Source organism: Pelodiscus sinensis, chromosome 3 (genome assembly GCF_052426305.1).
Source record: "Pelodiscus sinensis isolate ZL-2025 chromosome 3, ASM5242630v1, whole genome shotgun sequence".
NCBI classification, from domain to species: Eukaryota; Metazoa; Chordata; order Testudines; family Trionychidae; genus Pelodiscus; species Pelodiscus sinensis.
In genome coordinates, this window is record NC_143054.1 from 200,734,935 (window position 1) to 200,762,237 (window position 27,303).

General features: G+C 51.7%; 1 long non-coding RNA gene across 2 annotated transcripts in view; it reads left to right on the forward strand.

Annotated features, from left to right (window-relative positions):
* The window catches only part of LOC149525206 (uncharacterized), a 219,400-nt gene that overhangs the window by 34,100 nt on the left and 157,997 nt on the right, over window positions 1-27,303 (forward strand). For both annotated transcript variants that reach the window (XR_016349322.1, XR_016349323.1), the window contains exon 2: window positions 5,029-5,151. This is a non-coding gene — a long non-coding RNA (uncharacterized LOC149525206). The remainder of the gene's footprint in view (window positions 1-5,028; window positions 5,152-27,303) is intronic.

The window sequence follows — 27,303 nt, forward strand, 5'->3', positions numbered from 1 at the left end:
AGAACTATCACCAGCCATACCTGCTGCGCTAAAAAAGGGTTTAAAGGAAAGACAAGAGAACCTCACCCCCTTCCCTCTCCCCTTCCAAACTCCCACTCTCAACTCCCTGTTAGCACTCACCTGTTGGCAAGGGGATGTATCGCCCTTGCAGTCTGTACGCGGTGTCGCTGTAGCTGTGTCGGTCCCAGGATAGTCGAGAGGCCAGGCAGGTGAGGGAACTTCTGAGGGTGAGAGACGAGCATTCCAGCTACTCAGAACTCTTCTGTGGGTCTGAATTCCATGGGGCTACTGAAGGCGGGGCTTTGGGCGTGTCTGGAGCCCCTGTTGGTGCTAGACGTGAATTATTATTATTATGGGGAGGACACGACATGTGATGGGTGGCTGAATACCACGGATGCAGCCTGAGAGGCATTTAACATCGCTTTTCATAATGGCCTCCTTCCTCCATCTGGCTCCATGCCCTGAGAGCTCCGGGTCCGGGTCCAGCTCCAGCTCCAGGAGACTGGAAAGGTGAATGGAGCAGAGCCCAGCTCTCATGGCTTTTCTCTAGCAGAGACAAGTGAAGCTGGAGCAATGGCCGAGTTGTGGGGTGTGTGCTGCAAAGGGCGGGGAAGACACAGGGATTTGAAAACAGCATCTGTGCAGCACAGTGACGCAAGCGGGGAAGCCGGGTAGAAGATCACATGTCTCATTCAAGCAGTTTTCATCATCACGCCACGGAGGCGTTTCTGGTCGGTGTGTCGTAGTGCGCCGTTCCTCTGCGAATTGCAGTCCGCGTGGTGAATCGGCGTTTCTGGCTCCGTGCTCAGGGGCCTAGCTAGTTTATATTTGGATAGATTTTTGCATTTCAGTCTTCGGTCCTTGTCAGATGGTAGCCTCTCGAAAAGACAGGCAGGGTTCCTTTGGAGACTAATAGTGAGAAAATGCAACTCTCTGGGATCCCACATTTAACAGGAACTGAAAAGACAAAAAACCCTCCGAAGGAAGCAAAGCTATTGGCGTCCCCTCTGAAACACTTTCGTTTGATTAGCAATACAAATGTGTTTTCCAGATGTTCTTTCGAGCTGACTGGACTGGCTTGATGTTTTCACAGCCTTGCAAGGTTGGGAAACCTGCCTTGTCACTTACCTAGCTCAGCACTGCAGCAGCTTAGCTGGGCAGGACGGAGACTTGCTCCCTCTCCTACTTCTTGGTTTGTTGTTCTGGAGATTGATGCCTAGAAAAGCTTGACAACAGGCAGGCTGCTTGTGTGCCGCTTGCGTTCACCACTGTCGTCTCGTCGTTTCCTCGTGCTCCCTCCCGGATCACAATGGTCCTTTCTGGTTTATAATCTGTGACTCAGCCGAGTCAATGTCTCTAGAACTCCTAGGCGCCGAAGCACGAAGCCTTCTTCACCCGGTGGTTAAATGGGGTGTCAACACATTTTTAACTGAGGTGTCAAATCCTGCCAGTGGATCGAGCCGGGGCGATGCCAGCCGGGGAGCTAGGGTGTAGCCCAGCTAGCCACCAGAGGCCACAACTCTCTTGTCCTGTTTACACAAGGCTTTTTGCCATCTCTTGTGTAGAACGTGTCAGCAAACCTGGTCCGAAAGTAAAGCTAGAATCCAGGGGTGGGCCGGCGTTGGCGTGGGGACTGGTGGATGTAGGCTTGGGGCTCTGACCCCCGCATGGTTCCCACCGACAGCGATGGTAAGAGTGCAACCCACCTCGAAGGACATGGCAGCCGTGTCCTATGAAGCCTGATCCCCCGTGTTTACACCCTGCCGCTGCTGGATCAAACTCTCAAGATGAAAGTAAGTGGATCTGTGTGATCTCACCACAACCCTCAAAGCTCTGGTCTGAGCACTACATTGTGTTTAACCAACAGTTCCCACCCGCCCGATCTCTTTGATCCTCTCACGCGGATGAGACGCTGAGGCTAAAATAACCTGAGAACGCCGAGTGGTCCTGCAGCCCCTTAGAGACTAACCAGAAACGTAGCTGGTGTCATGAGCTTTCATGGGCACAACCCGCTTCTTCAGATGACTGCAGCCAGGGGTCCAGGGGTACAATAAATAGCAGAAAAGGAGGGGAGGGGGGAGGGAAAAGGGGGGGAAACTCTCATCGAAGAAAGTGTCTGTGCTAAGTGAGACTGTTAGAATGGGCTGCGAATGCCCAATGCTTAGCTTGTGGTGTCATTTGGGTGCTGAATAGAACGGCCTATCCAGCTCACCTCTTTGTTCAGTCCTTGCTTAAGTATCAAATTTCACATATGAAACAAAAGACAGGACTGTGTAGCACTTTAAAGACTAACAAGATGGTTTATTAGGCGATGAGCTTTCATGGGCCAGACCCACTTCCTCAGATCAAATAGTGGAAGAAAATAGTCACAACCATCTATACCAAAGGATACAATCAAAAACAGTGAACACATATGAAAAGGACAAATCACATTTCAGAACAGAGACGGGATGGGGGGGGGGAGGTTAATGTCTGTGAGCTAATGATATTAGAGGTGATAATTGGGGAAGCTGTCTTTGTAATGGGTAAGGTAATTAGCATATGACGCCAGTTCCACAGCCGATCTCTCTCTCTCGCTGGTTTCTGAAATTGCTTTGGGAGAGGACAGCCACTTTAGATCCACCAGCGAGTGTCCGGGCACGTTACAATGTTCCCCGGCAGGTTTGTGTGTTCCCCTTTCAAATATCCGACTTGTGCTCTGTTCCTCCTTCGTCGCAGAGATCGGCCGGTTTGTCCCATATCCATGGCAGAGGGACTGTGCGGGCACTTGCTGGTGTAGATCACATTGGTGGATGTGCAGTGGTGTGAGCCTCTGGTGTGCTAGGTGATGTGCTTAGGGCCTGTGATGGTGTCGCTTGTGTAGATGCGTGGGCAGAGTTGACACTAGGGCTGATTGCAGGGGAGGGTTCCTGGATGAGTATGCTGGAGGTGTGTGCGTGGCTGCTGGAAAGAATTGGTTTGAAGTTAGGGGACTGCCTGTAGGCGAGGATTGGCCTGTCTCCCAAGGCCTATTAGCCAGGATGTGTGAGGAATGGTGTCCCCAGCCTCTGTGTGTCAGGATGTGTGTGGATGGCAGGAGAGAGATCGCTTGACCATTACCTGTTCGATTCACTCCCTCTGGGACACTTGGCATTGGCCACTGTCGGCAGACAGGATACTGGGCTGGATGGACCTTTGGTCTGACCCAGTCTGGCCGTTCTTATGCCTATGACGATCGGGGATCGTTTTCCAGGATAGCTTCAGTATTTATATCTACAACCTACTGTTTTAAATTTGTTGTCTGCCCCAAAAACCAGTGAGTGTCTGCATACCAAACAGTTCCATTTACAAGCCTGTATCTGGAAGATCACCAAACATGAATGCCACAAAAGACTGGTTTTCACAGTCTGACCAGGGCATTGCGGTGTTTTGTTTCAACCAGCCCATTTACAGTCTCTTGCAAATGCTTGTTGTGTCAGTCCACTCGGGAACAAGCGGCAAGGTGTGTAGAAGATAGGAGAGCCTGTTTTGGCAAGGCAAGGATCCTTTACATTTGCCTGGGGTTTCTGCACCGGGAGCAGGCTTGCATCGGGATAGTTTTGACAACTTAACATTGTGTAAAATGACACTTCCAAAATACTACCAACATCCAGTGTGGTGTTACATGAGTGTTATACAGTTTTGTTATGCTCAAAAAGGATCTAAATTACTCCCTGGTCGGTTTTTTTTGTTTAAATTTGAGATGTGTACTGTTTTCTGTGTTTTTCTTTTTGACTCATTCAACTGGTCTTATGATCTTAATATGAAACTAGTCACAAAATTATGGTGCAAAACACTTCATAACTGAAGAGCTATTCTTTATTTCTCGCCTTGTACTTTTTAGTGTAATTTAGTTCAAACCAAATGTATCTAAACTTTGCCAGAATCAGTAGTTTCTTTGAACAGCTGTCTTCATCTTACCCTATAAATAGTTTCTGGACTTCTTAGGCAAAGGCTCAACTAACTGCTTGATATTTATGATTAGGAAACGTTGAAACGTGACTGGCAAAACCAGCTTTTAAAGGAAAATTGAGTTTTTGACAACCTGTATTTTTTGTGTGTGCAAAAATATCTTTTTCATAGAAATTTTGTGAGCTTTCATTGCAAAGCCAATCACCTGAAAATGGAAAAGTTTTTGGTTTTCGGCTAAAACTTGTTGGGTTCTGAGGGTTTCCTTCCCTCCCCCCTCCAAAAATGTTCACTAAAGTTTCTTTTTTCCTATTTGTTAAAATTTTCCCTGAGGGAAATCTGTTAAGAGCTCTGCTTATGACTAGTTTGATGGTAAGTGTAACGATCTTGGCATTAAATATGAACCTTTATACTGGTGTGATTACTTGATCTCTGGCACGAATTGCGTCTCAATTTTTTGAGAACAAGACTGGGCCTAACATGAATGACGGAACTTGCTTATGTTGTGTAGTTTTCATTACTGTGCTTGCCTGGCACAGGGTAACACAAAGAGTGAGGTTTGCTGGGAGAAAATTTGTTCAAATTGAACAGAAACTGACTTTTAAAAAAATTCCGTGAATTGAAAAGACAAAAAATCCCTCCCAACAAAACTCTCCAAAAGTGTTTCAAGTCCAATAAAATGTCTCTTCTATTTTGAGCATATCAATTGAAAAAAAGAGAGAAAATTACAGGAAATTTCAGAACAAAGTCACATCCTGAATTTGAGCTCCCAGTAGGCAGCACACCCAGGTCCGGTGTAGTAGTTTTGAATTGAAAACCCAAAATGCTTCATTTTGAAAATGTTAAAACAAATTGTTTGGGGGGTTTGGCATTTTTTTTTCTGACTGAAACAATTTGGCAAAATCAACATCAATTAGTGAAATATTTTGGTCAGTCCAAATCTACATTTTGTACTGAAAAATGCTGAGATCCAAAAATGTTGCCCGGCTGCAGTTAAACAAGATCTGGATGCCTCACTGCTTGGTATGCTTTCCCGTGGGTGTGTTTTGCAAAGGGTTTTACAATCCGGTGTCTAGATGTATTTTTCTGTTCCCATTCTAGGTCGCTAGGCTGCCTCTGTCGGCGGAATGCAAGCAGACACTTGGACGCCATCAGCCATAATTCTCTTACCTTTGTCAGCTCTGGACACGGACCTTATGGCTGTTTCATCAGCTTACCTGAAAGGTGAGGTGGCACCTTTAATAGTTCGATTCCTTCTGTGCTCTGTTTTAGGAGGTTGCTTGGATCCTTTGCAGATCCCCTGGGAAGCGAACCTCTGTTTGCATTAACTTCCGCGGCTTCTCTTTGCTCTGTGTCTGACGTTTGCTCAAGGAACCTGCCCTAGAGAGCACTTTACTTAGGGTACGTCCGTACTCAGGAGCGATGGAGGTTCCCTAAAAGCATGGGGGAGGGGGTGTGCACCAGTGCTTGAACCCTGGTCCTGCCCCTTTCCCAAAGCTCCGCCCCCACGCTCGCATCCGGTCCGTACTACAAGCGGGACAGGGGGCTAGCTGCGGTGCTCTCACTATGCCATTGTACTGCTGTGGTGCAGACATTGGCTACTGAGAGAGAAGGTTTGGGGGTTTTTCTGCTGCTGTAGTAAATCCACCTCCTTGACAAGCAGTAGCAAGGTTGACAGAAGAAATCTTTTCACGGCCTAGTAGTGACTACACCAAAGATTGAACCTGGTCTACAATGGCAAAGCTACATCTCCCAGGGGTGTGAAAGATCCACTGTCTAATCCTGGTGTAGCCCGTGCTAGGCTGATGGCTGAAATCTTCCAGTGACTTAGCTCCTACCTCCCAGGAAACGGACCTACACCAATAAGAGAAGCCCTCCTGTTGGTGTGGGTAGTGTCTACACTGAACGGCTAGTGTACACATACCCTTAGGCCAGCTTGACTGTGTCTCTTAGGGGTGTGAGTTTTTCACCCCCGTGAACAATATAGTCAGGCCAACCTACGTTCTGAGGAGTAGAGCAGGAGTCGGTGTCATCATTGTGACTCCATTCTGTGACCACTTACGACCAGTCCTGCAGGCGTTCCTTGGGGACAGTGAATACACCGGGTCTGATTCTGCCTGGCTCTCATGCTAATGTATAGCGCATCAGACCAATGGTCCACCTAGCCCAGGGTCCTGTCTTCTAACAGTGGCCAATGCAAGGGGCCCCAGAGGTAGGGAACAGAACAGGGCAATTATAGGGAGATCCATCCTGTGTCATCCACTCCCAGCTTCTGGAAGTCACATGTGAGGGGACATTTTGAGCAAGGGCTCTTCTTCCTGCCCATCTGCCTGGTAGCCATTGATGGACCTACCCTCCAGGAGCTTGCTTACTTCTTTTTTGAACCCTGTTACACTTTTGGCCTGCACAACATCCCCTGGCGAAGAGTTCCACTGGTTAACCGTGCTCTGTCTGACAAATTCCTGCCCTGTGATTGATTAAACCTGCTGCCTGCTAATTTCGCTGGATGATTCTCGCCTCTTGTGTTGTGAAAAGGGGTAGATAACACTTCCCTATTTATTTTTCAACGCCATTCATGATTTTGCAGACTTCTCTCATCTCCCCCCCAGTTGTCTCTTTTCTAAACGGAATAGTCTTAGTCTTTTTAATTGGAAGCTGTTCCATACCCTTAATCATTTTTGTTGTCCTTCTCTATGCTTTTTCCAATTCTAATATATATATTTTTGAGACAGGGAAGCTGAAACTATATGCAGCATTCAAGGTGCAAGCATGCCATAGATTTGTATTACGATATTTTCCCCAAAGGTCCCTAACATTCGGTGAACTTTTTTTTGACTGCTGCTGTACATTGAACCAGTGTGTTCAGAGATCTGTCTGCAATGACTCCAGGATGCCTTTCTTCCATAGAAACAGGGAATGTACACTCCATCATTGTATCTGTGTATATAAGGGTCTGTGTTTCAATTTGCAAGGAAAACTGCAGTTTGCATTTATCAACTTTGGATTTCATCTGTAACTCAGTTGCGTGGGTCTCTCAATCTCTTTGCAGTCTCACAGCTTCTAATTCTTCAGTCAGCTGCAGACTTAACTGGCTTGAGTAATTCAGTATCATCTGTAAAAGCTGCCACCTCTCCGTGTGCCCCCAGATAATTTACAAATGTGATGAACAGCGCTGATTCCAGTAAGATCTCTAGAGGGCTCCACTGTTTACGACTCTCAATTGTGAAAACTGCCCATTTATTCCTATTCTTCCGGGCTGGGTCCGGGCAGAGCTGATGGGTCCACTCAGGGCGAATTGCTCAAACTCAGGGCTCCTTACAGCCCTGGACTGGAGACCTTCCCAAATAGGCCACACACCAGTCCCATCGAGTGCTCCAGCTGCTGATCTGGCCAGCCAGAAGCCTCACGAGCAAAACCCCTGATACCCCAGCTCTCCTTCTGCCCCAAACAGCCCTGGGCCTGCACACAGGTGAGGGGTTATAGAACCTGATCTCACCTACCCTGAACGGGTTCTTCTGGTCCCAAGAAACCAGCCACAGATCCTATTAATTTACACTCTGGATCTTACCCACAAGGCCACGCTGAGCCAATCCTTTAGCATCTACAATCTAAAGGTTTATTACTAAAAGGAAGAAAAGCCTGAGAGTAAGGCTGTTAAGGATAATGCATTACATGCATCGAATCACCCAGTTCTCAATACAGGATCTTAGCAGAGATGTTACAAACTGCTATCTTAAAAGTCTCTGGTGCACATCCTGTGTCACGGCGGGTCCACGGTTCTTTCCGGCTCGTGGTTCCCTGCAAGGCTGCATCTGGGATCAGGAGCTAAACTGAAGACCGAGATGGAGGGTGCCGTATGGCCCTTATATACCTCTCCTGGCATCTTCTTGGCCGGAGAAGGTCACATGGTCCAACAACCTACCCTGCATCCCATGCTGATAGCCCGTAGGCCCTGGCTGGTTTGCAGGCATCAGTCCCATTCCTGAGGTGTGTCCTGGCACCTAGAGATTCACTGTCTCCTTGCTAATTAGCACAGCCACTGGCTGAGTATCCCTTGCCCATTGCTCAGCCACAGACAGAATTTTCCAGCATCCCTACAGAGTCCATGTTTCTAACTCCGCATCCAGATATCATACAAGTACGTGACTAGCACACACAGAATCAGTAGAACAGAAGCTTTCATGTGACATCTCACATGGCCCCCTTTGTATCCACTTTGGGGAAAACACCCCCCCAATGGGTGTGGCAGTGATCTGGCTGCTCCCCTTAAAATCCAGTAACGTGATACCGTCTTTTAAACCGTTTGATTCATGAGAGGACCGTCCCTCTTATCCCATGACTTCTTACTTCGCTTTGGTGAGGGACCTTGTCAAAGGCTTTCTGAAAGTCCAAGTACAGTAGAGCAAGTGGATCGCTTTTGCCCACCGACTTGTTAGCGCACTCCAAGACTGGCAATAGCTTGGCGAGGCGTGATTTCTCTTTACAAAAGCTGTGCTGACCCTCGCCCAGCGTGCTGGGTTCCTCGGAGCATCACAGCTAAGTAGAGGCGGAACAGATTGTTTGTAGAAGCAGTTAACACATTCTGAAAGACCATTCTAGGTTGAGTGGCCTGTTAACACCTCTACAGCCATACAATAAAATGGGGTTAGTGGGTAACAGGGTGTTGTAATAAGCCACAAAGCCAGTTTCTTTTCTGAGTCCATGGTTTTTAATGTCTAGCGAAGTTATGAATGTCAGCTCGCAGGCTTGTCTTTTGAAAGTGTTGGGCTGGTTTCCTTGAGCAATAAGGCCTGAGAGGAGGCCTGGTTTTGTGCAAGGTGGTTCGCCCACGGATGATGTGATGTTTGTCTTTTATCGCTTTTCTGGGTGAGTTCATTTGAGACCAGTCATCTGGTTTCACCCCTGGATCCTACCCAGGCCTATCACATGTGGTGCACCTCATCTGGTGCACTTAATGCACCAGTAACAACGGTGTGGGTGAAGCCAGGCAATTAAATGCCTCTTTGTGTCGTGATTGCTGGGAACTTTAGGAGGCCACCGCCCAAGGGGTGCATGGCCAAGCCTGGTCCGAAATAGACTGTGTGGTCTGGTTGCAAACACGGGAGCTAGGGGATTGCTTGGCTATGTCTACACTTGGCTATGTCTACACTTACGGCTTCTTGTGCAAGAATCCGCAGAGCGTCCACAGAGCCCGCCCACTCTTGCGCAAGGAAATTTTCAGTACGGCGTGGTAAGAGAGGGCTTCTTGTGCAGGAGCTTTCGCACAAGAGGGCAGTGTGGACACTCGGCAGGCTTTCTTGCGCAGGAAACCCTTATGGCTAAAATGGCCATCGGAGCTTTCTTGTGGAAGAGAGCATCCACACGGCCATCGGAGCTCTTGTGCAAAAGCACAGCTCGCACATGGCAGTGTGGACGTGTTCTTGCACAAGACTTCTTGCACAAGACCCCTTGAACAAGATGTTCTTGCGCAAGAAGCCGCCAGTGTAGACATAGCCAGTGTGTTTGGGAGAGCGCCAGGAGAGAGCCAGCAGGCAGGGACTGAATCCTGAGCCAAACTCCTGCTCCCTGCTCCAAGGAATGTTGAAGCACCTTCAGTAGGCGGGATTGGGAGAGAGCCGCCGGGGGTAGGGTTCTCACGGGAAGGGGGGAAATCGAGGCTTAAGCCCTGCTCTGAATCAGGCCGCCTTGGAATTGGAGCCTGGTCTCCCATTTCTCAGCTGGGTGCTGTAACCACTGGGCACCTGGGCCTAAGGATGGCTTGCCATGGCCTGGGGCTTAGGCCCTTCACCCCAGGACAAGATTCAGGCCAAAGAGAGAGCGGCCCCTCCCTCCGACCTGGATTTAGGGATCCAATTCCCTGTGAGGGGCGGGGCTTAGGCCACGCCCCCTCCTGGGCATCCGCTATTGGCATGCTGAGGCGCCGCCCTGCTGGCTGGCGTTGGTGTTTGGCAGTCTTAGGGACGTGTGTCTCCCTGGCACTGTGTAGGGAGCCCAACACGGGGCGCGGCTTGCTGGGGGCGCCTCCGGGCGAGTCGTTGCCGTACTGAGTCTAGGCCCCTTTCGCAGACCTGGCCCTTCAGTTGTGCCCTTCCTGCCCAGATCGCCAGGCAGTCGCGTGGCTTTGGCCTTGAATTTTCTTGCTTGGTGTAGCAGAGAGACAATGGCCTGGCGGCATTAACCCAACTATTTAAATGGCCCGGGGAAGTGTGAAGCTCTGGTGGCTGGGACTGTGGCGACCCTGGGATTTTTAGGCGTGGTTTTACGTGGGTTAATCATCAAGATGGTGAATTGCAAGGTTAGGTTTAACAGGGTGCAAAGGCAGCTGGAGGGGTAAACACAATTAGCAGCAAACTTTTGTGGCCTGGGCTATCTGTGTGGTGTCTCACACGAGAAGTCACCATCTGGTTAGCTAAGGTGCCTGAATCGCACCTTGTTTGGCGGGGGCATTTCCCGCGAGGCTGGGGTCACTGCGCCTGCAAAGGAAGGGCCTGGCTGATCCAGAACAAACCGTCCCCAGGGACCGCTGTGAGACCTGCCCCGGAATAATCCCCAGAGCAGAGCTTTGGCACCACCCCCAGGCTTGGTTTGAAAACCATCCGGGATGGAGACTCCATCATGATCCTCCACAGACTGTTAAAAGCATCTGAATTGGTCCAGCTTCCCCGGTCAGCCACTGGCTCGCGAGACCCAAGGGCCCCTCGTCACGTACGTGCGTGTAAATGCTGAGCGTGCCGGCAAATCTTTCTTCGGTGGTTTCTTCGTTAAAGCTAATCCAGTGGAGGTCGTTGGGTCCATCGCTGGCAGGCGGGTTCCTGACCCTTTTGTCGTCCTTGTGGCTCTTCTCTGAATCAGCTCCAGTTTATCAACATCCCGCTGGAACTGTGGGCACCAAACACAGCGCTAAAAAACCTTCCTTCCCTACTCTCGACGCCCCTGTTCAGGCATCTCAGGCGGGCCTGAACTCTCTTGGCTGCCGGTTCTCCCCCAGCGCTCCTGTTTAGCTATTCCCCTCCCCCCCCCAAGCTGAGGCACTGACTGATGGCTGGTGGGTACCCTGGACTTGGGCCTGCCACTGATACCCCTCCAGCACCGCCGATACCCCTCCTAGTGCACTCACACCCCTCCTGCACCCCCAACTATCCCCCTCCCCCGCAGCTCCCCTGCCTCTGGCAGTGCCCTCTTTGGGAGCCGGGAATAGGGGGACCTAGCAGAGCAGCGCTCTGGACCACAGACCAGCGGCGCAGAAATGGAAATGCACGTTGAAATACTAGTGATCGCCCCTTCAAGGTGGGACCTAGACTGAGTCAGCATGTGGCTGTGCGGTTGTGTGCTCTCGGCAGCGTTCCTGCTTTATTATTTATTGTCTGGAGGCTGGTCCTGAGCTCATGAAAATCAATGGCCAAGCTTCAGCTGGCTTGGCTTGCGCAGGGTTGGGTCACTCGTTTGCTTTGGAGCCAAGAGAAGAGATGCCAGGAGCAGCCGGCAGTGACAGCAGGCCAGGTTTGCCAAGAGAGAAACGGGGCTTTTCATTCAGAGAAACTCGGGGGAGTCTCTCTTCAGTGAAAGCTGCTAACAGGTTTTTGCCACCCTGCAAGATGTCTCGGGTAACTTGGCCTGGGCCTTGCTCCCTTAGAACCACAGTGGAGGTGTTCAACGGCTGTGTCTAGACTGCACCCCTGTTCCGGAAAAGGGATGCAAATTAGACACATCGTAATTGCAAATGAAGCGGGGATTTAAATCCCTCCCGCTTCATTTGCATAAAAATGGCTGCTGCTTTTTTCCGGCTCAGAGCTTTGCCAGAAAAAACTGCCAGTCTAGACGCGGATCTTTCGGAAAATAAAGCCTTTTCCAGAAGATCCCTTATTCCTTATTTTAAGAAGGGCAGGGATCTCAAACAGGTCGGTGGGGTTAAGATGTCTGAGTCTGGATGCTGGCAGATAACGAACAGCTCTCCTTCCTGCCTTGGGAAAGAGGAGCAGGGTTCCGCTAGCTCTGTCGGCTGCCCACGGTGAAGGGGGAAGCGCTGTGATGGTGTCGGTTGAAATCCGTACGTTTCCCCCGGTGCTGAGTACTGTGTAGCCTGCCAGAGCTTTCCAGGGCTGGACTGTTGCCACACGGCGCCGCTCACGGTGGCCTTTTGGTACCACCGTCAGGATCCCGTTGTCGTATTGTGCCGTGTGATCTAGTAGCAGATAAAGCTTTGTGGGCGAAGTTGCTTGCTCTCATATGAGGATTTGAAAGTCAGAAATGATAATACCAGACTCCCCCACCTTTATCGGAGTAAAACACAGCCCAGGAAGAATTCTTATCTCTTAGTCAACACCTCGGAGTCTTTCCTGGTGTGGGGCCCTTTTTTGTCTAGGGGAGGATTGAAGGGGGCTGGATCTGTCTCCAAGAACACAGCGTGTGTTGTCAGTGTTTACCAGATAATACAGTCAGTGGCTAGCAGCTGCTTTGGCTTGGGGCTAAGCAACCAGGCCAGGTTGTCAAAGGTATTGGGAGCTGCACAGTGACACACACTGAGTAGGGAGCTGAAATGTCATTTTCAAAAATCCCTTTGGCAGTGAGAGTTAGGGTCCATCTGCACTTACGGGGCGATCGGCGCTGTGGCGTTTGATCCCCTGGGGGTTGCTTTGGGGGGGTCTGGTGAAGATCAGGGGAGTGCTAGATGGGGGTGGGCAAAAACTTTAGATGGCGCCACTCCCAGAATTTGGAAAGTAGTAAAGGGCTTCTGTGATCTTAATGGAGAAGGTTGGCGCTGGGAGGGAGTTTGGGTGCAGGAGCGGGTGTGGGGCTGGGAGGGGGTTTGGGTGCAGGAGGGGGGCGGGGCTGGGAGGGGGTTTGGGTGCAGGAGGGTGAGTGGCTGGGAGGGGGTTTGGGTGCAGGAGGGTGAGTGGCTGGGAGGGGGTTTGGGTGCAGGAGGGGGGGCGGGGCTGGGAGGGGGTTTGGGTGCAGGAGGGGGGCGGGGCTGGGAGGGGGTGGGGCTGGGAGGAGGGGGGGGCTGGGAGGGGGTTTGGGTGCAGGAGGGGGTGCAGGGGCTGGGAGGGGGTTTGGGTGCAGGAGGGGTGTGGGAGGGGGTTTGGGTGCAGGAGGGGGTGGGGGCTGGGAGGGGGTTTGGGTGCAGGAGGGGTTCGGGGCTGGGAGGGGGTTTGGGTGCAGGAGGGGGGGCGGGGAGGGACTTTGGGTGCAGGAAGGTGAGTGGCTGGGAGGGAGTTTGGGTGCAGGAGGGGGTGCGGGGCTGGGAGGGGGCTTGGGTGCAGGAGGGGGCGGGTCTGGGAGGGAGTTTGGGTGCAGGAGGGGGGCGGGGCTGGGATGGAGTTTGGGTGCAGGAGGCGGAGCGGGGCTGGGAGGGAGTTTGGGTGCAGGAGGCGGAGCGGGGCTGGGAGGGAGTTTGGGTGCAGGAGGCGGAGCGGGGCTGGGAGGGGGTTTGGGTGCAGGAGGGTGAGTGGCTGGGAGGGAGTTTGGGTGTAGGAGGGAGTTTGGGTGCAGGAGCTGGGAGGGAGTTTGGGTGCAGGAGGGGGGCGGGACTGGGAGGGGGTTTGGGTGCAGGAGGGTGAGTGGCTGGCAGGGCATTTGGGTGCAGGAGGGGGGCGGGGCTGGGAGGGGGTTTGGGTGCAGGAGGGTGAGTGGCTGGGAGGGGGTTTGGGTGCAGGAGGGGGGGCGGGGAGGGAGTTTGGGTGCAGGAGGGTGAGTGGCTGGGAGGGGGTTTGGGTGCAGGAGGGAGTTTGGGTGCAGGAGCTGGGAGGGGGTTTGGGTGCAGGAGGGGGCGGGGCTGGAATGGAGTTTGGGTGCAGGAGGGGGTGCGGGTCTGGGAGGGAGTTTGGGTGCAGGAGGGGGTGCGGGTCTGGGAGGGAGTTTGGGTGCAGGAGGCGGAGCGGGGCTGGGAGGGGGGGTGCAGGAGGGGGTTTGGGTGCAGGAGGGGGGGCGGGGCGGGGAGGGAGTTTGGGTGCAGGAGGGTGTTTGGGTGCAGGAGGGGGTGCAGGGTGGGGAGGGAGTTTGGGTGCAGGAGGGGGTTTGGGTGCAGGAGGGGGGGCGGGGAGGGAGTTTGGGTGCAGGAGGGAGCCGAGGGTTTGGACTGTGGGGTGCAGGGGCAGAGGGTTTGGGTTATGTGGGGTAGGAGGGCAGGATTGGGGGGCACAGGGTTGGGGAGCGGAGGGCGGGGGCTGGATAGGAGACACTCACCTGGGCAGCTCCTGGCCAGCAGGTCCCTGCCTTCCTCTGATGTCTAGACTCTAGATCATATCGTAGTGTTGAGACCCTGGAACGGTTCCCTGCAAGGGCAGCCAGAGCCAGGCCTGAGACCAAGCACAAAGGCGAGGCCGTTGGCCACGGGGCCTGCGAAGGCGGGGCCAGTGCCCGCCGGTTCGGGAGGCAGGGGCGCAGTGTGGCGTGGAGAGGGGGGTGTCTTGGCAGAGCAGGTCTAAGGGGTCAGCCCTCGACAACGCGAGAGTCCTTTCCACACCAGCAATTCAGCAGGGCGTGGTTTCCGGTTGAGACGTTCAGAGCACGTGGAACCCACACACCTGGCGTGGTTACTGAGCTATGCAAGTGGCACCTAGACCACAGTAACAGATAAGATCAAGAGACCTCTACAGCATGGGCTGAGCGCCAGCTGGCTTTTAGCTCAGAGGGTAGAGGCTCCTATACTCAGCTTCAGAGGTCCCAGGTTCAAGTCCGCCTGGTGGCGGTTGCACATGCTTTAATCTTTCTTCCATGTCTCCAGCTTGCCCCACCACAAGAGGCAAGGAAACGGCCTTTGTGTGGGTGGAGGGCGGCCAGCCTGAGGTGACTCCGCACCCACAGAGAAGACGGTGGAGAAGAGGCTGGGTTTCCAGAACTGAACCGTAGCAAGAATACAGCCCCTGCTCTGCCAGCTCAGCAGCTGCTTCTGTCTATTGGAGAAGGATGCAAGGCCCCGGGCTTCTCCAAGACAGCTGGGAAGGAGGCTTTGCCGATTAAAACCCACACTGCTCTGGGAATGGCATACGTGGCATCCCCGCAAGGCCACGCCGGCCGGGCGTTCGGCATGAGCTGGCGCTGCCCAGTGCTTTTCAGAAGCTGCTGCCGGGAGAGCCAGGAGAGAGGCCGGGGAGGAAGAGACTAGGGCTTGGGCAGATTGCAGGAAGGGGCCGTGTCTAGGAAACCCAGCGGAGATGCGGAGCGACTGCCCTGAAGTCCATCGGAGTCGGTTCCCAACTGTGGGAATGGAATAAAGGCAACTTTCAGCAAAACCTGCCTTGAGCACGTGGAACGAGCTTGAGGTGCATCGTGAAAAAGTATCTGGAATCCCATGGCTGGAAGAGAGCTCGGGAGTCCAGCCCCCTGCTCAAGGCAGGACCAATCCCAACTCAATCAGCCCAGCCAGGGCTTGGTCAAGTGGGGACTGAAACACCTCGAGGGATGGAGACTCCACCCCCTCCCCAGGGAACCCAGCCCAGCGCTTCCCACCCGCCTAGGGAAATAGCTTGTCCTAATCTCCAACCTAGACCTCTCCCACTGCAACTTGAGCCCGTTGCTCCTTGTTCTGCCACCACTGAGAACAGCCTCTCTCCAGCCTCTTTGGAACCTCCCTTCAGGAAGTTGCAGGCTGCTCTCAAATCCCCCCTCACTCTTCTCTTCTGCAGACTAAACAAACCCAAATCCCTCAGCCTCTCCTCATAGGTCATGTGCTCCAGCCCCCTCAGCATTTTGATTGTCCTCCGCTGGCCCCTCTCCAATGCGTCCACATCCTTTCTGTAGTGGGGGGCCCAGAACTGGACACAATACTCCAGATGCGGCCTCACCAGAGCCAAATAAAGGGGAATAATGACATCTCTGGATCTACTGGCAATGCTCCTCTTAATGCCCCCTAATATGCCATTCGCCTTCTTGGCTACAAGGGCCCCCTGTTAATTCATATCCAGCTTCTCATCCACTGTAACCCCCAGTTTGGCTTTTTCTGCCAAACTGCTACTTAGCCCGTCGGTCCCCAGCCTGTACCAATACTTGGGATTCTTCCGTCCCAAGGGCAGGACTCTACACTTGTCCTTGTTGAACCTCATCAGATTTCTTTTGGCCCAATCTTCTAATCTGTCTAGGTCACTCTGGACCCTGTCTCTGCCCGCCAGCGTATCTACCTCTCCCCCCAGCTTAGTGTCATCCACAAACTTGCTGAGGGTGCAATCCATCCCCTCATCCAGGTCATTAATAAAGATATTGAACAAAACTGGCCCCAAACTGACCCTTGGAGCACTCCGCTAGAAACCAACTGCCAGCCAGACAGCGAGCTGTTGATATGATAAATACCTTTTATTACTGTGATGCCTGAAGAATCTCAGCATAAGCTACAACTAGATCTCTTCAGATCTTCATTCTCTGTTGTTTCTGGCCGCTAGATGCTCGGGTGAGCTCTCGGGGAAGTAGTGCATTAGCACGCACATACTGAATGTTGCGCATTTAGAAATTTGCTCAGTTTTTTGGGCGATAACAGATTCAGGGGATCTCTGCATGCAGCCCGGGCAAGACCTTAATTCATAGGCTCACTAGATTTTCCATGTGATCTTTTCTTGTGTTTTCCCCACCCATGTAACAGATGCCTAGGACGAAGGGGAAAAAATCCCATACAAAACCCTCTCCATATACACCAGCATTTTGTCATTTCAAACTGTCCTGTTGGCAGATATATCTGTTATCTTCCGCTTGAGGTCTCAAAACAAGTTGTTTTAGAGAGCGGCGTTATGCAAGCCTGGTTTCAGCTGTGAAAAGAATCACTTGTCATGCTGTCTGGAGTGGTAATGACCAGGAATGCCAGCCTCAGGGCAGATGGTCAAGAAGCAGGGGACACCTAGAATTAGATTTCCCCAGCCCAGAAGCAAGTGTGAAGTACCAACCTAGCCTCGCTATGGATACAGACCGCTCTCTTGGGCATTCCAATCTACCCCCAAGTCCACAATATAATCCCACTGCTTCCAGGCCAGTCACTTGACCCGGCCAATTGTCTCAGGCCACATCTGCACTAGGAAACTATTTCCGAATAGCTGAAATCGATGGAACTCCCAAAATAACTAAATCTCAATAAGACATGCATCTGACGAAGTGGGTCTTTGCCCACGAAAGCTTATGCTCCTACACTTCAGTTAGTCTATAAGGTGCCACAGGACTCCTCATCGCTTTTGCAGATTCAGACTAACACGGCTACCCCTCTGATACTTAAATCTCAATAGCGTGTCCACATTACGGAGAAGCCTCGAAAGTAGTCTGAGGCAGGCTTCGTTAATGCGGACGCGCTACCTCGACTCAGAGCCCCAGGAGGCATGGGGGAGTAATGCGTTCGAATGATTCTGGAGAGTCGTTATTTTGAAATCGTGGCACCGGAGCGTCCACACGACCGCTATTTCGAAATAACGATTTCGGAATTAGCGTTAGTCCCCCAAGGAAAGCAGGAGTGCGGAGTTTGAAATAAGCGGCCTGTTATTTCAAAATAACGGACGTGGTAGTGTGGACGCGCCGCTTATTAATTCGACCTAAGGGGGGTTATTTCTCTTGAGGTCCCTTCCAGTCCTATTATTCTATGATTCTATGATTTCGAAATAAAGCCCTGTGTAGACCAGGGCTCAGAGCGTTAGCCGTGTTGGTCTTTATCTGCAAAAGCAACGAGGAGTCCAGTGGCACCACAGAGACTAAGAGGTTGATTAGGGCAGGAGCTTTTGTGGGTAAAGCCCACTTCATCAGATGCGTTGGAGTGGAAGTTAGAGGAGGGGTATGTACAGTATGTTAAGACAGGGTGGAAGTGGCTTATTCGTACCATTTTGTGACTGTCAAAAGAGGGGATGTCGCCATATCCGAGCTTGCCCAAAAGATAACGTTTCTAGCCAAACCTACAGAAAAATGACACTGGGTTTATTAACGAGGGAGTTATTTACCGATTAAAGCAGGCAACGTATGTACAGTCTGAGGTTCCAAAAGGGGGCGGAGATCTAGCTGTCCGTCAGCACTGTGTGCCTTTGAGGGCTAAGCCAGGCTGCACTGGTATCTCAGCTTTCTCTTCTTCACTCAGCCCTGCGAGAGTCCCAAGCTGAAGACTTGTTCACGTCCGCTGTCTTTATTTCCTCCTTGCAGGATTCCAGCTGCTGAGAGGCGCTTTCTTGCAGGTGACACGAGGGCCATTGGCTAGGTCTTTGTAGCACACTGCTTCCCACTGGCCTGCTTAGCTTTAGCCTTTCTTGTTAGACATGGGAGCAGCTCCTCGCACCTGGCATTTGGACGGTTCTACAGCAAACCCCACACGTGTCCTTAGGGCGCAGGATACCAACATCCCGCGCAGGAATAACACAGGCAGCAACGTACCAACCTCATCTGCAAATGCGTCCCTGCCTTGGACTAGTCTAAAATACACCTGAGCTGCTCTGCCTTCTGCTTACGAGTTTAGCAGTGCTCAGCGGACACCTACAGCCTTGGCAAGAGCTCCCATCAAGTCCTCCAGCATCACAGTCGCTGCCTCTCTTGTGTTGATTCACTGCGAAGTGACTAATTTCTCACCTCTGTCCTAATCAGATAGTAAAACCACACTCCATCCCAGCAAGCAATTTTCAGGTAGCTTTATTGTCTCGAAACAAGTAAGAACTGTAGTCCCACTCCTGCTGAAATCATGCAAAACCGATGTGCTCAGAGGTAGAGCAGAGGAAAAGCCAATGATCTAACAGGGCTTGCAAGCCACTCAATCCCGAACTGAAACCATGCTCCTGCGCAGGACCCTGATCTAAACGACGTAAGTGCCTCCATGTGCTGGCGCTGGCCATCACTCGTACAGCTGGGAAACCATCCGGGCTCAGAGCTGCAGGGTCCAAGTGGCCCCACCACGCACCCCTGTCTGCTAAGACTGGGTCAGGAAGTTGTGGGTCGGAGCAGGGAGAAGCAGCAGGGTCTTTGGCTGCTGCTGGTGTGATGTCAGGTGCTTTCTCTCCTGTGCTGATGGGGTGGGGTCCTCCTCGCTCTCCAGCTCTGGCCAGCCAGTTCCCAGCCTCAAAGATTAAACGACCCAGCAGAGGATAGGTTGCAGTAATGTGCTGTCTGCCCCCCATCCCACTGATCACCTTGCTTCTCCCCTCTCCCCAGTCGACCTACCCTGTAAGCTGCTCAGAGCAAGGACTGCCTTCTGGTCTGGGTTTCTTCCGCGCCCGGCCCTGTGGGGCCACGGCCTTAGGGCGGGGGTTCCTCGGTGAGGTCCTATCGGTAATGGGACTTCGACCAGACCTCGCACTTGTATTGATCGTGAGGCTGTGTTGGAAGGGGTTTCCCCGGTAGATGGTTTGTGCTCTCCCACCCATGCATGCGCATGTCCGCCTGCAGGGTTTGCTGTTGTCATGGCGGCTGCCCGTTGACAGGAGACCCCAAAACCTTTCCCCGAGATGATCCGCCTCCCGCTGCATTGTCAACAGGCTGCTGCTTTGGGGGCGGTTTGGCTCTGGGGAAGTGACTGCGCTGGCGCCGCAGGGGTGTCGGGAATGGAGCTGTAGAGCCGCGCACACGCGCGTCACGGTACGTCTGCTCTGCGGGACGCCCGCTCCTTGTCCAAAGAAACGTCCTCCGCGGGCCGCGATCTCCCTCGGAGCAGGCTTCCTTTCCACTGGCCCTGGGGCCTTTGGGATTCACAGCGCGCCGAGCCGGCGTGTCTCCGAACGGCCCTGCGCTTGCTGGTTTGTCTGAGGAGCAGTGCAGTGCGGGCCAGACGCTCTGGTGCGGGCAAGGCCAAGTAGCCTCAGAATGAGGCCCCTCGGTATGACGCAGCGACTGGCAGACAGAGCTGGAGAGTAACTCGGCAGAAATCATTACTCTGCTCACGTACGTTTTCAGTATTTGTACGTTCCTCACGTCATTTATTTTTGTGATACTTCGACTTTTACTCAAGTCGTTCTTTTAGAAAAGATCGTACTTTTTACACCACTACAATTTCGGAAGCACTTAGTTACTCACGACTTTCATCTTTCTGATTTGCCTAAGCACAGCTTCTTGTGCAAGCACCCAATCAACAAGCACAACAAGGAAGCCTTTTAACTGCCCCATTAACACCCTTGCATTCAAACCAGCACCTCTGCAGAACAGTAATAGGGCATGTCTACACTGCCACCCTAGCTCGAAGTAGGGTGGCTAATGTAGGCATTCGAACTTGCAAATGAAGCCCGGGATTTAAATATCCCAGGCTTTATTTGCATGTTCCCGGGCGCCACCATTTTTAAATGCTCTGGAGTTCGAACTACCTGCCCACGGCTGCACGCGGCACGGAGTAGGCAGTTCGAATTAAAGCTCCTAATTCGAACTACCGTTACTCCTCATTGCAGGAGGAGGGGGGAACATGCAAATGAAGCCTGAGATATTTAAATCCTGGGCTTCATTTGCAAGTTCGAATGCCTACGTTAGCCGCCCTAGTTCGAACTAGGGTGGCAATGTGGACGTACCCAGAGAGGTGTAGCCGTGTTAGTCTGGTGTAGCTGAAGCAAAAGGCAGGACTGTGCAGCACTTTAAAGACTCACAAGATGGTTTATTCGGTGATGAGCTTTCCTGGGCCGGACCCACTTCCTCAGATCAAATAGTGGAAGAAAATTGGCAGGACCATCTGCAGGCACTGCCAGCCTGAGTCCTGGGCACCCAGGGCGATGTGCGGAGGGGGTGCATTGGAATAGTCTCGTGTGACCTTACCTGGGGCCAGCCAGCTACATAGGAGGGAAACCCAGCAGCCACCTCAGCCTGGGGCAGGGAGGGACGAGGCACTTACCTGTGCCAGGTAACTCCTCTGCTCCGGTGGGCGCAGCAGCAGGATGGGTGCCCAGGGCAGGGGCTCCCCCTTCTCCCTGCGACAGAGGGCCCCCTGTAGCAGTCCTGTGGCGAGGGGGTGGGGCAGTTCGTGCTGGAAGGGGCTCGGGGTGGGCGGCTGGATTTGGTGGGGATTGAAGAATTGTGCCTGTGTGCGGGCTGGCTGGGATGTGGAGCAACCCTGCTGTCGGGGTGTGTGCTAGTGTGGAGCGGGGGTGAGTCACCCCCCGTTTTTCCCCTTTCCGCCTAAGAGCCCCATAGGGGAACGGAGGAAAGCTGGGCTACGGATCAGGAGGGGGTATAACACTTTGAGTTCTTGGGGGGGACCTTTAAATTGATACACACACACCCCCGCCATGAGCAGTTGGTCTTGACCTCCTGCTTCCCTGGCTGGCTCAGAAGTTTTGCTCACTCTTTGGGGGGGGTGGGGAAGGGGGAGCTGCTGCTGCTCCCCAATGTGAGGCAGGTGGGTGCAGAAGAGAGGAGTGTTACTGGAATCAGCTCTCCCGTGTGCCCCTAGGGAAGCGAGTCCCAGTGGGTGATGTCTGGCTGGATGGTTGAAACACATTTACCTTCCGTTCAATTCTTAACGCCCTGGCCACACCCTCAGGCTTTGTCTGTGGTTTAACTACCAGTCGGATTCCTCGGCCTGCTGAAATGTCTCCGGTCGGGGGCCTTGTGGAAGCTGTTTCCGAGCAGTGTTGTTCTTTCATTAAGATTAACACTAGGGACATTTTCTTTGCTCCCATCTTAACCTGCAAACCTTCTTCACGCTCTGGAAGTCGCTGGGGTTCCTAGTGTGATGATCTGAAGATAAGGTGTGATTGTTGTGACTTGCAGTTTCAACAAGGCTCTTAAAATCAGAAGAACTCAGTGGGAATATAAAATGCAGGACTATGTAGCACTTTAAAGACTAACAAGATGGTTTATTAGATGATGAGCTTTCGTGGGCCAGACCCACTTCCTCAGATCAAATAGTGGAAGAAAATAGTCACAACCATATATACCAAAGGATACAATTAAAAAAATATGGCTGTGACTATTTTCTTCCCCTATTTGATCTGAGGAAGTGGGTCTGGCCCATGAAAGCTCATCGTCTAATAAACCATCTTGTTAGTCTTTAAAGTGCTACACAGTCCTGTATTTTGTTTCAGCTACACCAGACTAACACGGCTACATTTCTATCACTATTCCCAGTGGGAATATAGGCTCTTTCCCCTCCCCTCATCTCCTGTGCAATGCTTCACCCCTGCTGCTCTGGCTTATGAAAAGGCTTGATGGAATGCGCTCTTTGTGTTTTATACCTTTGTGTCATGTTTTAAGCTTTTCATCTTTTTGTTATTTTCACAGTAATTGGGAAATTATGGAGGGAGGTTCGATCATTTTTTAATGACAAAGTGGAGATACACAGAGTTCAAGCTTTAAAGCTGTTAAAACCCAACCACAGAGATGAGATAAGGTGGGTGAAGAAATATCCTTTTTAAAATTATTGTGGAACAGTTTTGGTTGGTGAGAGATTAGCCCTTTTGAGCTTCACAGACCTGGAGAAGAGCTCTGAGGCGTTCCAAAGGTTGTGTCTGTCACCAGCCATATTTGGTCCAATTAAAGATATTACTTCACTCCCCTTGTGACTCTCACCCAGGCACCAATATGACTACAACTAAACAGCAAAAACCACCGTATCACATGGCAAGATACATGTTCAGATCTACCAAATCATTATCCTAACCCCAGACATGATTTGTTGATTTAACTATTCATTCACTCGTCCATTTGTGACAAGCCCAGTTCAGAAGTTTGTCATTGAATTTTAATTCTTACAAGTGCTCAGGAAGCATTTTTCTTGTTTTCCCTACCTGTAAATAATTTAATTATTACTGATGGAAATAGTTCAGGATTTCTGTGTACCGTGGAATCAGCTCATTTCTAAGTAATTTGCAAAGAAACAAACAAAACAAAATAAGCACAAATCCCCAAAGATTTCAGGGGCCTAAGTATCCTCTGGAATGGTTGAAGTTGCCTCCCCCGCCTCCCTCCCCCACAGTCTGAACCAGCCCCCCTGGCAAGTCAGGAGTGGCCAGAGGGATGCAGGAGGGCCATATGCACAAGATGCAGCCCCCACGTGACAGCAGGGAGCCCGCCACGAGCTGCAGGCCAAACCCCAGGCCTAAAGGGAAAGCGCTGTGCAGCCAGGGAGCTGCCGGGGTGAGGGATCCTCTCAGGACTTGTTACCCACTATTTCATTTCACAGTCTGACCTGATTCAAAACCAGCTGCTGCTTTCTGTGTGTCAGATCTGAGGGGAAATCGTTAATCCAGGGGTGAGGAACCTTTTTTGGGTTGGGGGCCACTGACCCACAGAAAAATCAGTCAGGGGCCACACATGAGTGAGAAGGGGGGAACCCCAGACCCCCACTGATGTGTTCCCCAGCTGAGGAGAAGACAGACATTCCCCTCGCACTCTAGAGCTTGGGGGTCCCAGGCCTGTAGATTTTGTGTGCTCCAGCCCCACGGGGGGATGGCAGGAGGTTGCAGCACTGGCATGGGGGTGGGGGGAGAAGCCCTGAACCTCAGGATCCAGATCCGACGTGTGGGGGAGAAGAAGTAGAATGCCACGTGCTGCTGCTCATCCTTCCCCCGGCTGGGGCAAGGCGCTGCTGCGAACTGCTCGAGAGAATTTCCCCGCTGCTCCCACTGGCCAGATTTCAAGGCAATATCAGCGAGGGGGGTTTGTTTGCTTGTTGGGGGGCATTGCCTCTCACTTGTGTGACCCCACCTGGTTTTTCCAGAGGTTCGTAGCTCCCGACCCAAAAAGGGTTCCCCACCCCGATCTACAGTTTTCCAGAAGGAGCATCTTCGTCCATGGCTATTGTTGTTACACACACACACACACACACACACACACATCTATGCATAGATATAAATGCACATAGGCTATGTCTAGACTGGCATGATTTTCCGGAAATGCTTTTAACGGAAAAGTTTTCCATTAAAAGCATTTTCGGAACAGAGCGTCTAGATTGGCACGGATGATTTTCCGCAAAAGCACTTTTTGTGGAAAAGCGTCTGTGCCAATCTAGACGCGCTTTTCCGCAAAAAAGCCCCGATGGCCATTTTCGCGATCGGGGCTTTTTTGCAGAAAACAAATCTGGGCCGTCTACACTGGCCCTTTTGTGCAAAAGGTTTTCAGAAAAAGACTTTTGCCCGAACGGGAGCAGCATAGTATTTGCGCAAGAACACTGACAATCTTACATGAGATCGTCAGTGCTTTTCCGGAAATTCAAGCGGCCAGTGTAGACAGCTGGCAAGTTTTTCCGGAAAAGTGGCTGATTTTCCGGAAAAACGGGCCAGTCTAGACACAGCCATTGTGTGTATGAAAAAGAATGGTGCCTTATGATCACTCAGGTGGCTAACCATAGATTTTCATAGGACGGCTACTTTTTACTTCTGGATACTTGAGTGCAATGAAGATGTGATACTTTTGTACTTTTACTCAAGTCGTTTTCCAGAAGGCGACTTTGACTTTGACTTAGTTACGTTTTTTCCAAAGTCGCAGAACTTTCACTCACGTAACTTTTGGGTACTTTATCCACCAGTGCCGGCGGAACACTACTCGGGTTGTTCATCCCTCTTCAGGCCGGAGGCTCCCACCCTCTGGGGCTTCTCTGTTCGACCCAGTGCTTGCCTGGTGCAGAGGGGAGCTGGGAAGGGCGGGCGTGTTGTTTCCCACGCTGAGCAGCGGGGTGTGGGCGCAACGCTCAGGACTCAGTGTCACAACTTGCATGGGGCCAGGAATGCCCTACCCTGAGCCAGTTGGAGGCCGGTGCTCGTTCCTCACCCCTTCCTGTGTGATCTCTGCCCGCCTTCATGGGAAGAGGCAGAGTGGGTCTCCATGGGGGTTCCCCGTCCTGTTTGGGGACGTTCGACTGGCCACAAGCTGGCCCCAAGTAGGCTGTTGATATTTATGGTGTAAAACAAGAGAAGCAGACAGAACAGTAGAAACTTGCATGGCTTTGTGGAAGGCAGCTGCTATGTAAAATACCTAATACCCAGAATGGGCATGTTTTCATGGTCAATTTTTCCCCTAGTGGAGACACCAGGTGGGGTCAAAGACCATCCTCACCTCTGCATACACGGCGTCTCGCCATGGTGGGCAGCTGTGGCGCTCCCTGAAGTAGAGCTACCATGGGTTCCCAAACTGGGGGGCATGCCCCCTGGGGGGGCATGAAGAAATTCCAGGAGGGGTGCGAGGTAACCCAGCCCCTTCCCCCCCAGTCAAATTCCCCCCCCCCCAAAGTTTTGCTGTTATTTTTTTCCCTCAATAAGTTTTGCTCTTGGGGGTGTGTGTGAAGGGTTCTCAAAAATCAAAAAGGGGGCATGATGCCAAAAAGTTTGGGAACCCCTGTGCTAGACCCACAAAGTTCAGCCAATTGTTTGCTCCCTGAAAAATGCAATTTGGGGTTGACCAAACCTTGTTGTCGATTTGGGTTGAATTTGGCAAATAGTTTCAGCTGGGAGGAAAAAAAAAGTTGAGTAGGTGGATTTCTGAGAGTCTAAATGTTTCGTTTTGACACTTTGGAAATGAGACATTTTTACTAGTCATTTTGAAATGGTGTTTTGTTTCACAATTTTGCTAAATTTTAACACAAACACAAACCCATAACGCCCCCCAAATGAAACAAAAGGTCAAATTTTAGCGCAAACAAAATGATTGTGTTTTTGCTTGGCAAAAAAAACAAACCAAAAAACCAAACCCTAAAATATTTCATTTCAACCCAAAACGGATTTTGCAGTTGGGAATCTGCACCGAAAAATCAGTTATTTGCCCAGTTCTACTTGGGAGTGCATTAATGCTGCTCTAGAACCAGCAGCACGTATGAAGAATAACTGAGGCCCTTTTTAGCCTAATGGACAAAGAGAGAGGGCTTTGGATTTTTTTTTTCTCCTGTTGGCGGGTGCAGCATTAACCATCGGGTCATGAGGCTGCCCACATTCTGAGAGTCCTTATGATCATAGAATCCTAGAACCATAGAGCTGGAAGAGACCTCAGGGGTCATCAAGTCCAGCTCCCTGCCCGAGGCAGGACCAATCCCGACTAAATCAACCCGGCCAGGGCTTTGTCAAGCCGAGACTTAAACACCTCTAGGGATGGAGACTCCACTACTTCCCTAGGGAACCCATCCCAGTGCTTCACCACCCTCCTAGGGAAATAGTTTTTCCTAATATCCAACCTGGACCTCTCCCACTGCAACTTGAGCCCATTGCTCCTTGTTCTGCCACCTGCCCCCACTGAGAACAGCTTCTCTCCAGCCTCTTTGGAACTCCCTTCAGGAAGTTGAAGGCTGCTCTCAAATCCCCCCTCACTCTTTGCTTCTGCAGACTAAACAGACCCAAGTCCCTCAGCCTCTCCTCGTAGGTCATGTGCTCCAGCCCCCTAATCATTTTGGTTGCCCTCCACTGGACCCTCTTCAATGCATCCATATCATTCCTGTAATTGGGGGCCCAGAACTGGACACACTACTCCAGATGTGGCTTCACCAGAGCCAAGTAAAGAGGAATAATCACATCTCTGGATCGACTGGCAATGCTCCTCTTAATGCAACCGAGTATTCCATTAGCCCAGCGGTGGATTTGGGGCAGGGAGAGCAGAGCGGCTGCCCCAGGCCCTGCGCATGCACCGTGGCACCACAGAGCATGCGAGGTGTCAAAGGGGGGACCCTGTGAAATTGTGCTGTGCAGGCCCCGCGGCACACTCATCCGCCCCTGCATTAGCCTTCTTGGCTACCAGGGCACACTGTTGACTCATATCCAGCTTCTCATCCGCTGTAACCCCCAGGGCCTTTTCTGCAGAACTGCTACTTAGCCAGTCGGTCCCCAGCCTGTACCAATGCTTGGGATTCTTCCGTCCCAAGGGCAGGACTTTGCACTTGTCCTTGTAGAACCGCATCAGATTTCTTGTGGCCCAGTCCTCCAATTTGTCTGTGTCACTCTGCCCTTAAGCGTATCTACCTCTCTCCCTAGCTTAGTGTCATCCGCAAACTTGCTGAGGGTGCAATCCATCCCCTCATCCAGGTCATTAATAAAGATATTGAACAAAACCGGTCCTAGAACCGAACCTTGGGGCACTCCGCTAGAAACCGACCCCCATCCTGACATCGAGCTGTTGATCACTACCCGCTGGGCCCGGCCTTCTAGCCTCTTTCTATCCATCTTATCGTCCATTTATCCAATCCACATTCCCTTAACTTGCTGGCAAGAATATTGTGGGAGACCGTATCCAAAGCCTTGCTAAAGTCAAGGTATATCACATCCACTGACTTCCCCATGTCCACAGAGCCAGTTACCTCATCATAGAAGCTAATCAGATTGGTCAGGCACGACTTGCCCTTTGTGAATCCATGCTGACTATTCCTGATCACCTTCCCCTCTTCCAAGTGCTTTAAAACCGATTCATTGAGGATCCCTTCCATGATTTTCCAGGGACTGAGGTAAGGGTGACCGGCCTATAGTTCCCTGGGTCGGCCTTCTTCCCTTTCTTATAGATGGGCACTGCATTTGCCTTTTTCCAGTCATCCGGGATTTCTCCCGA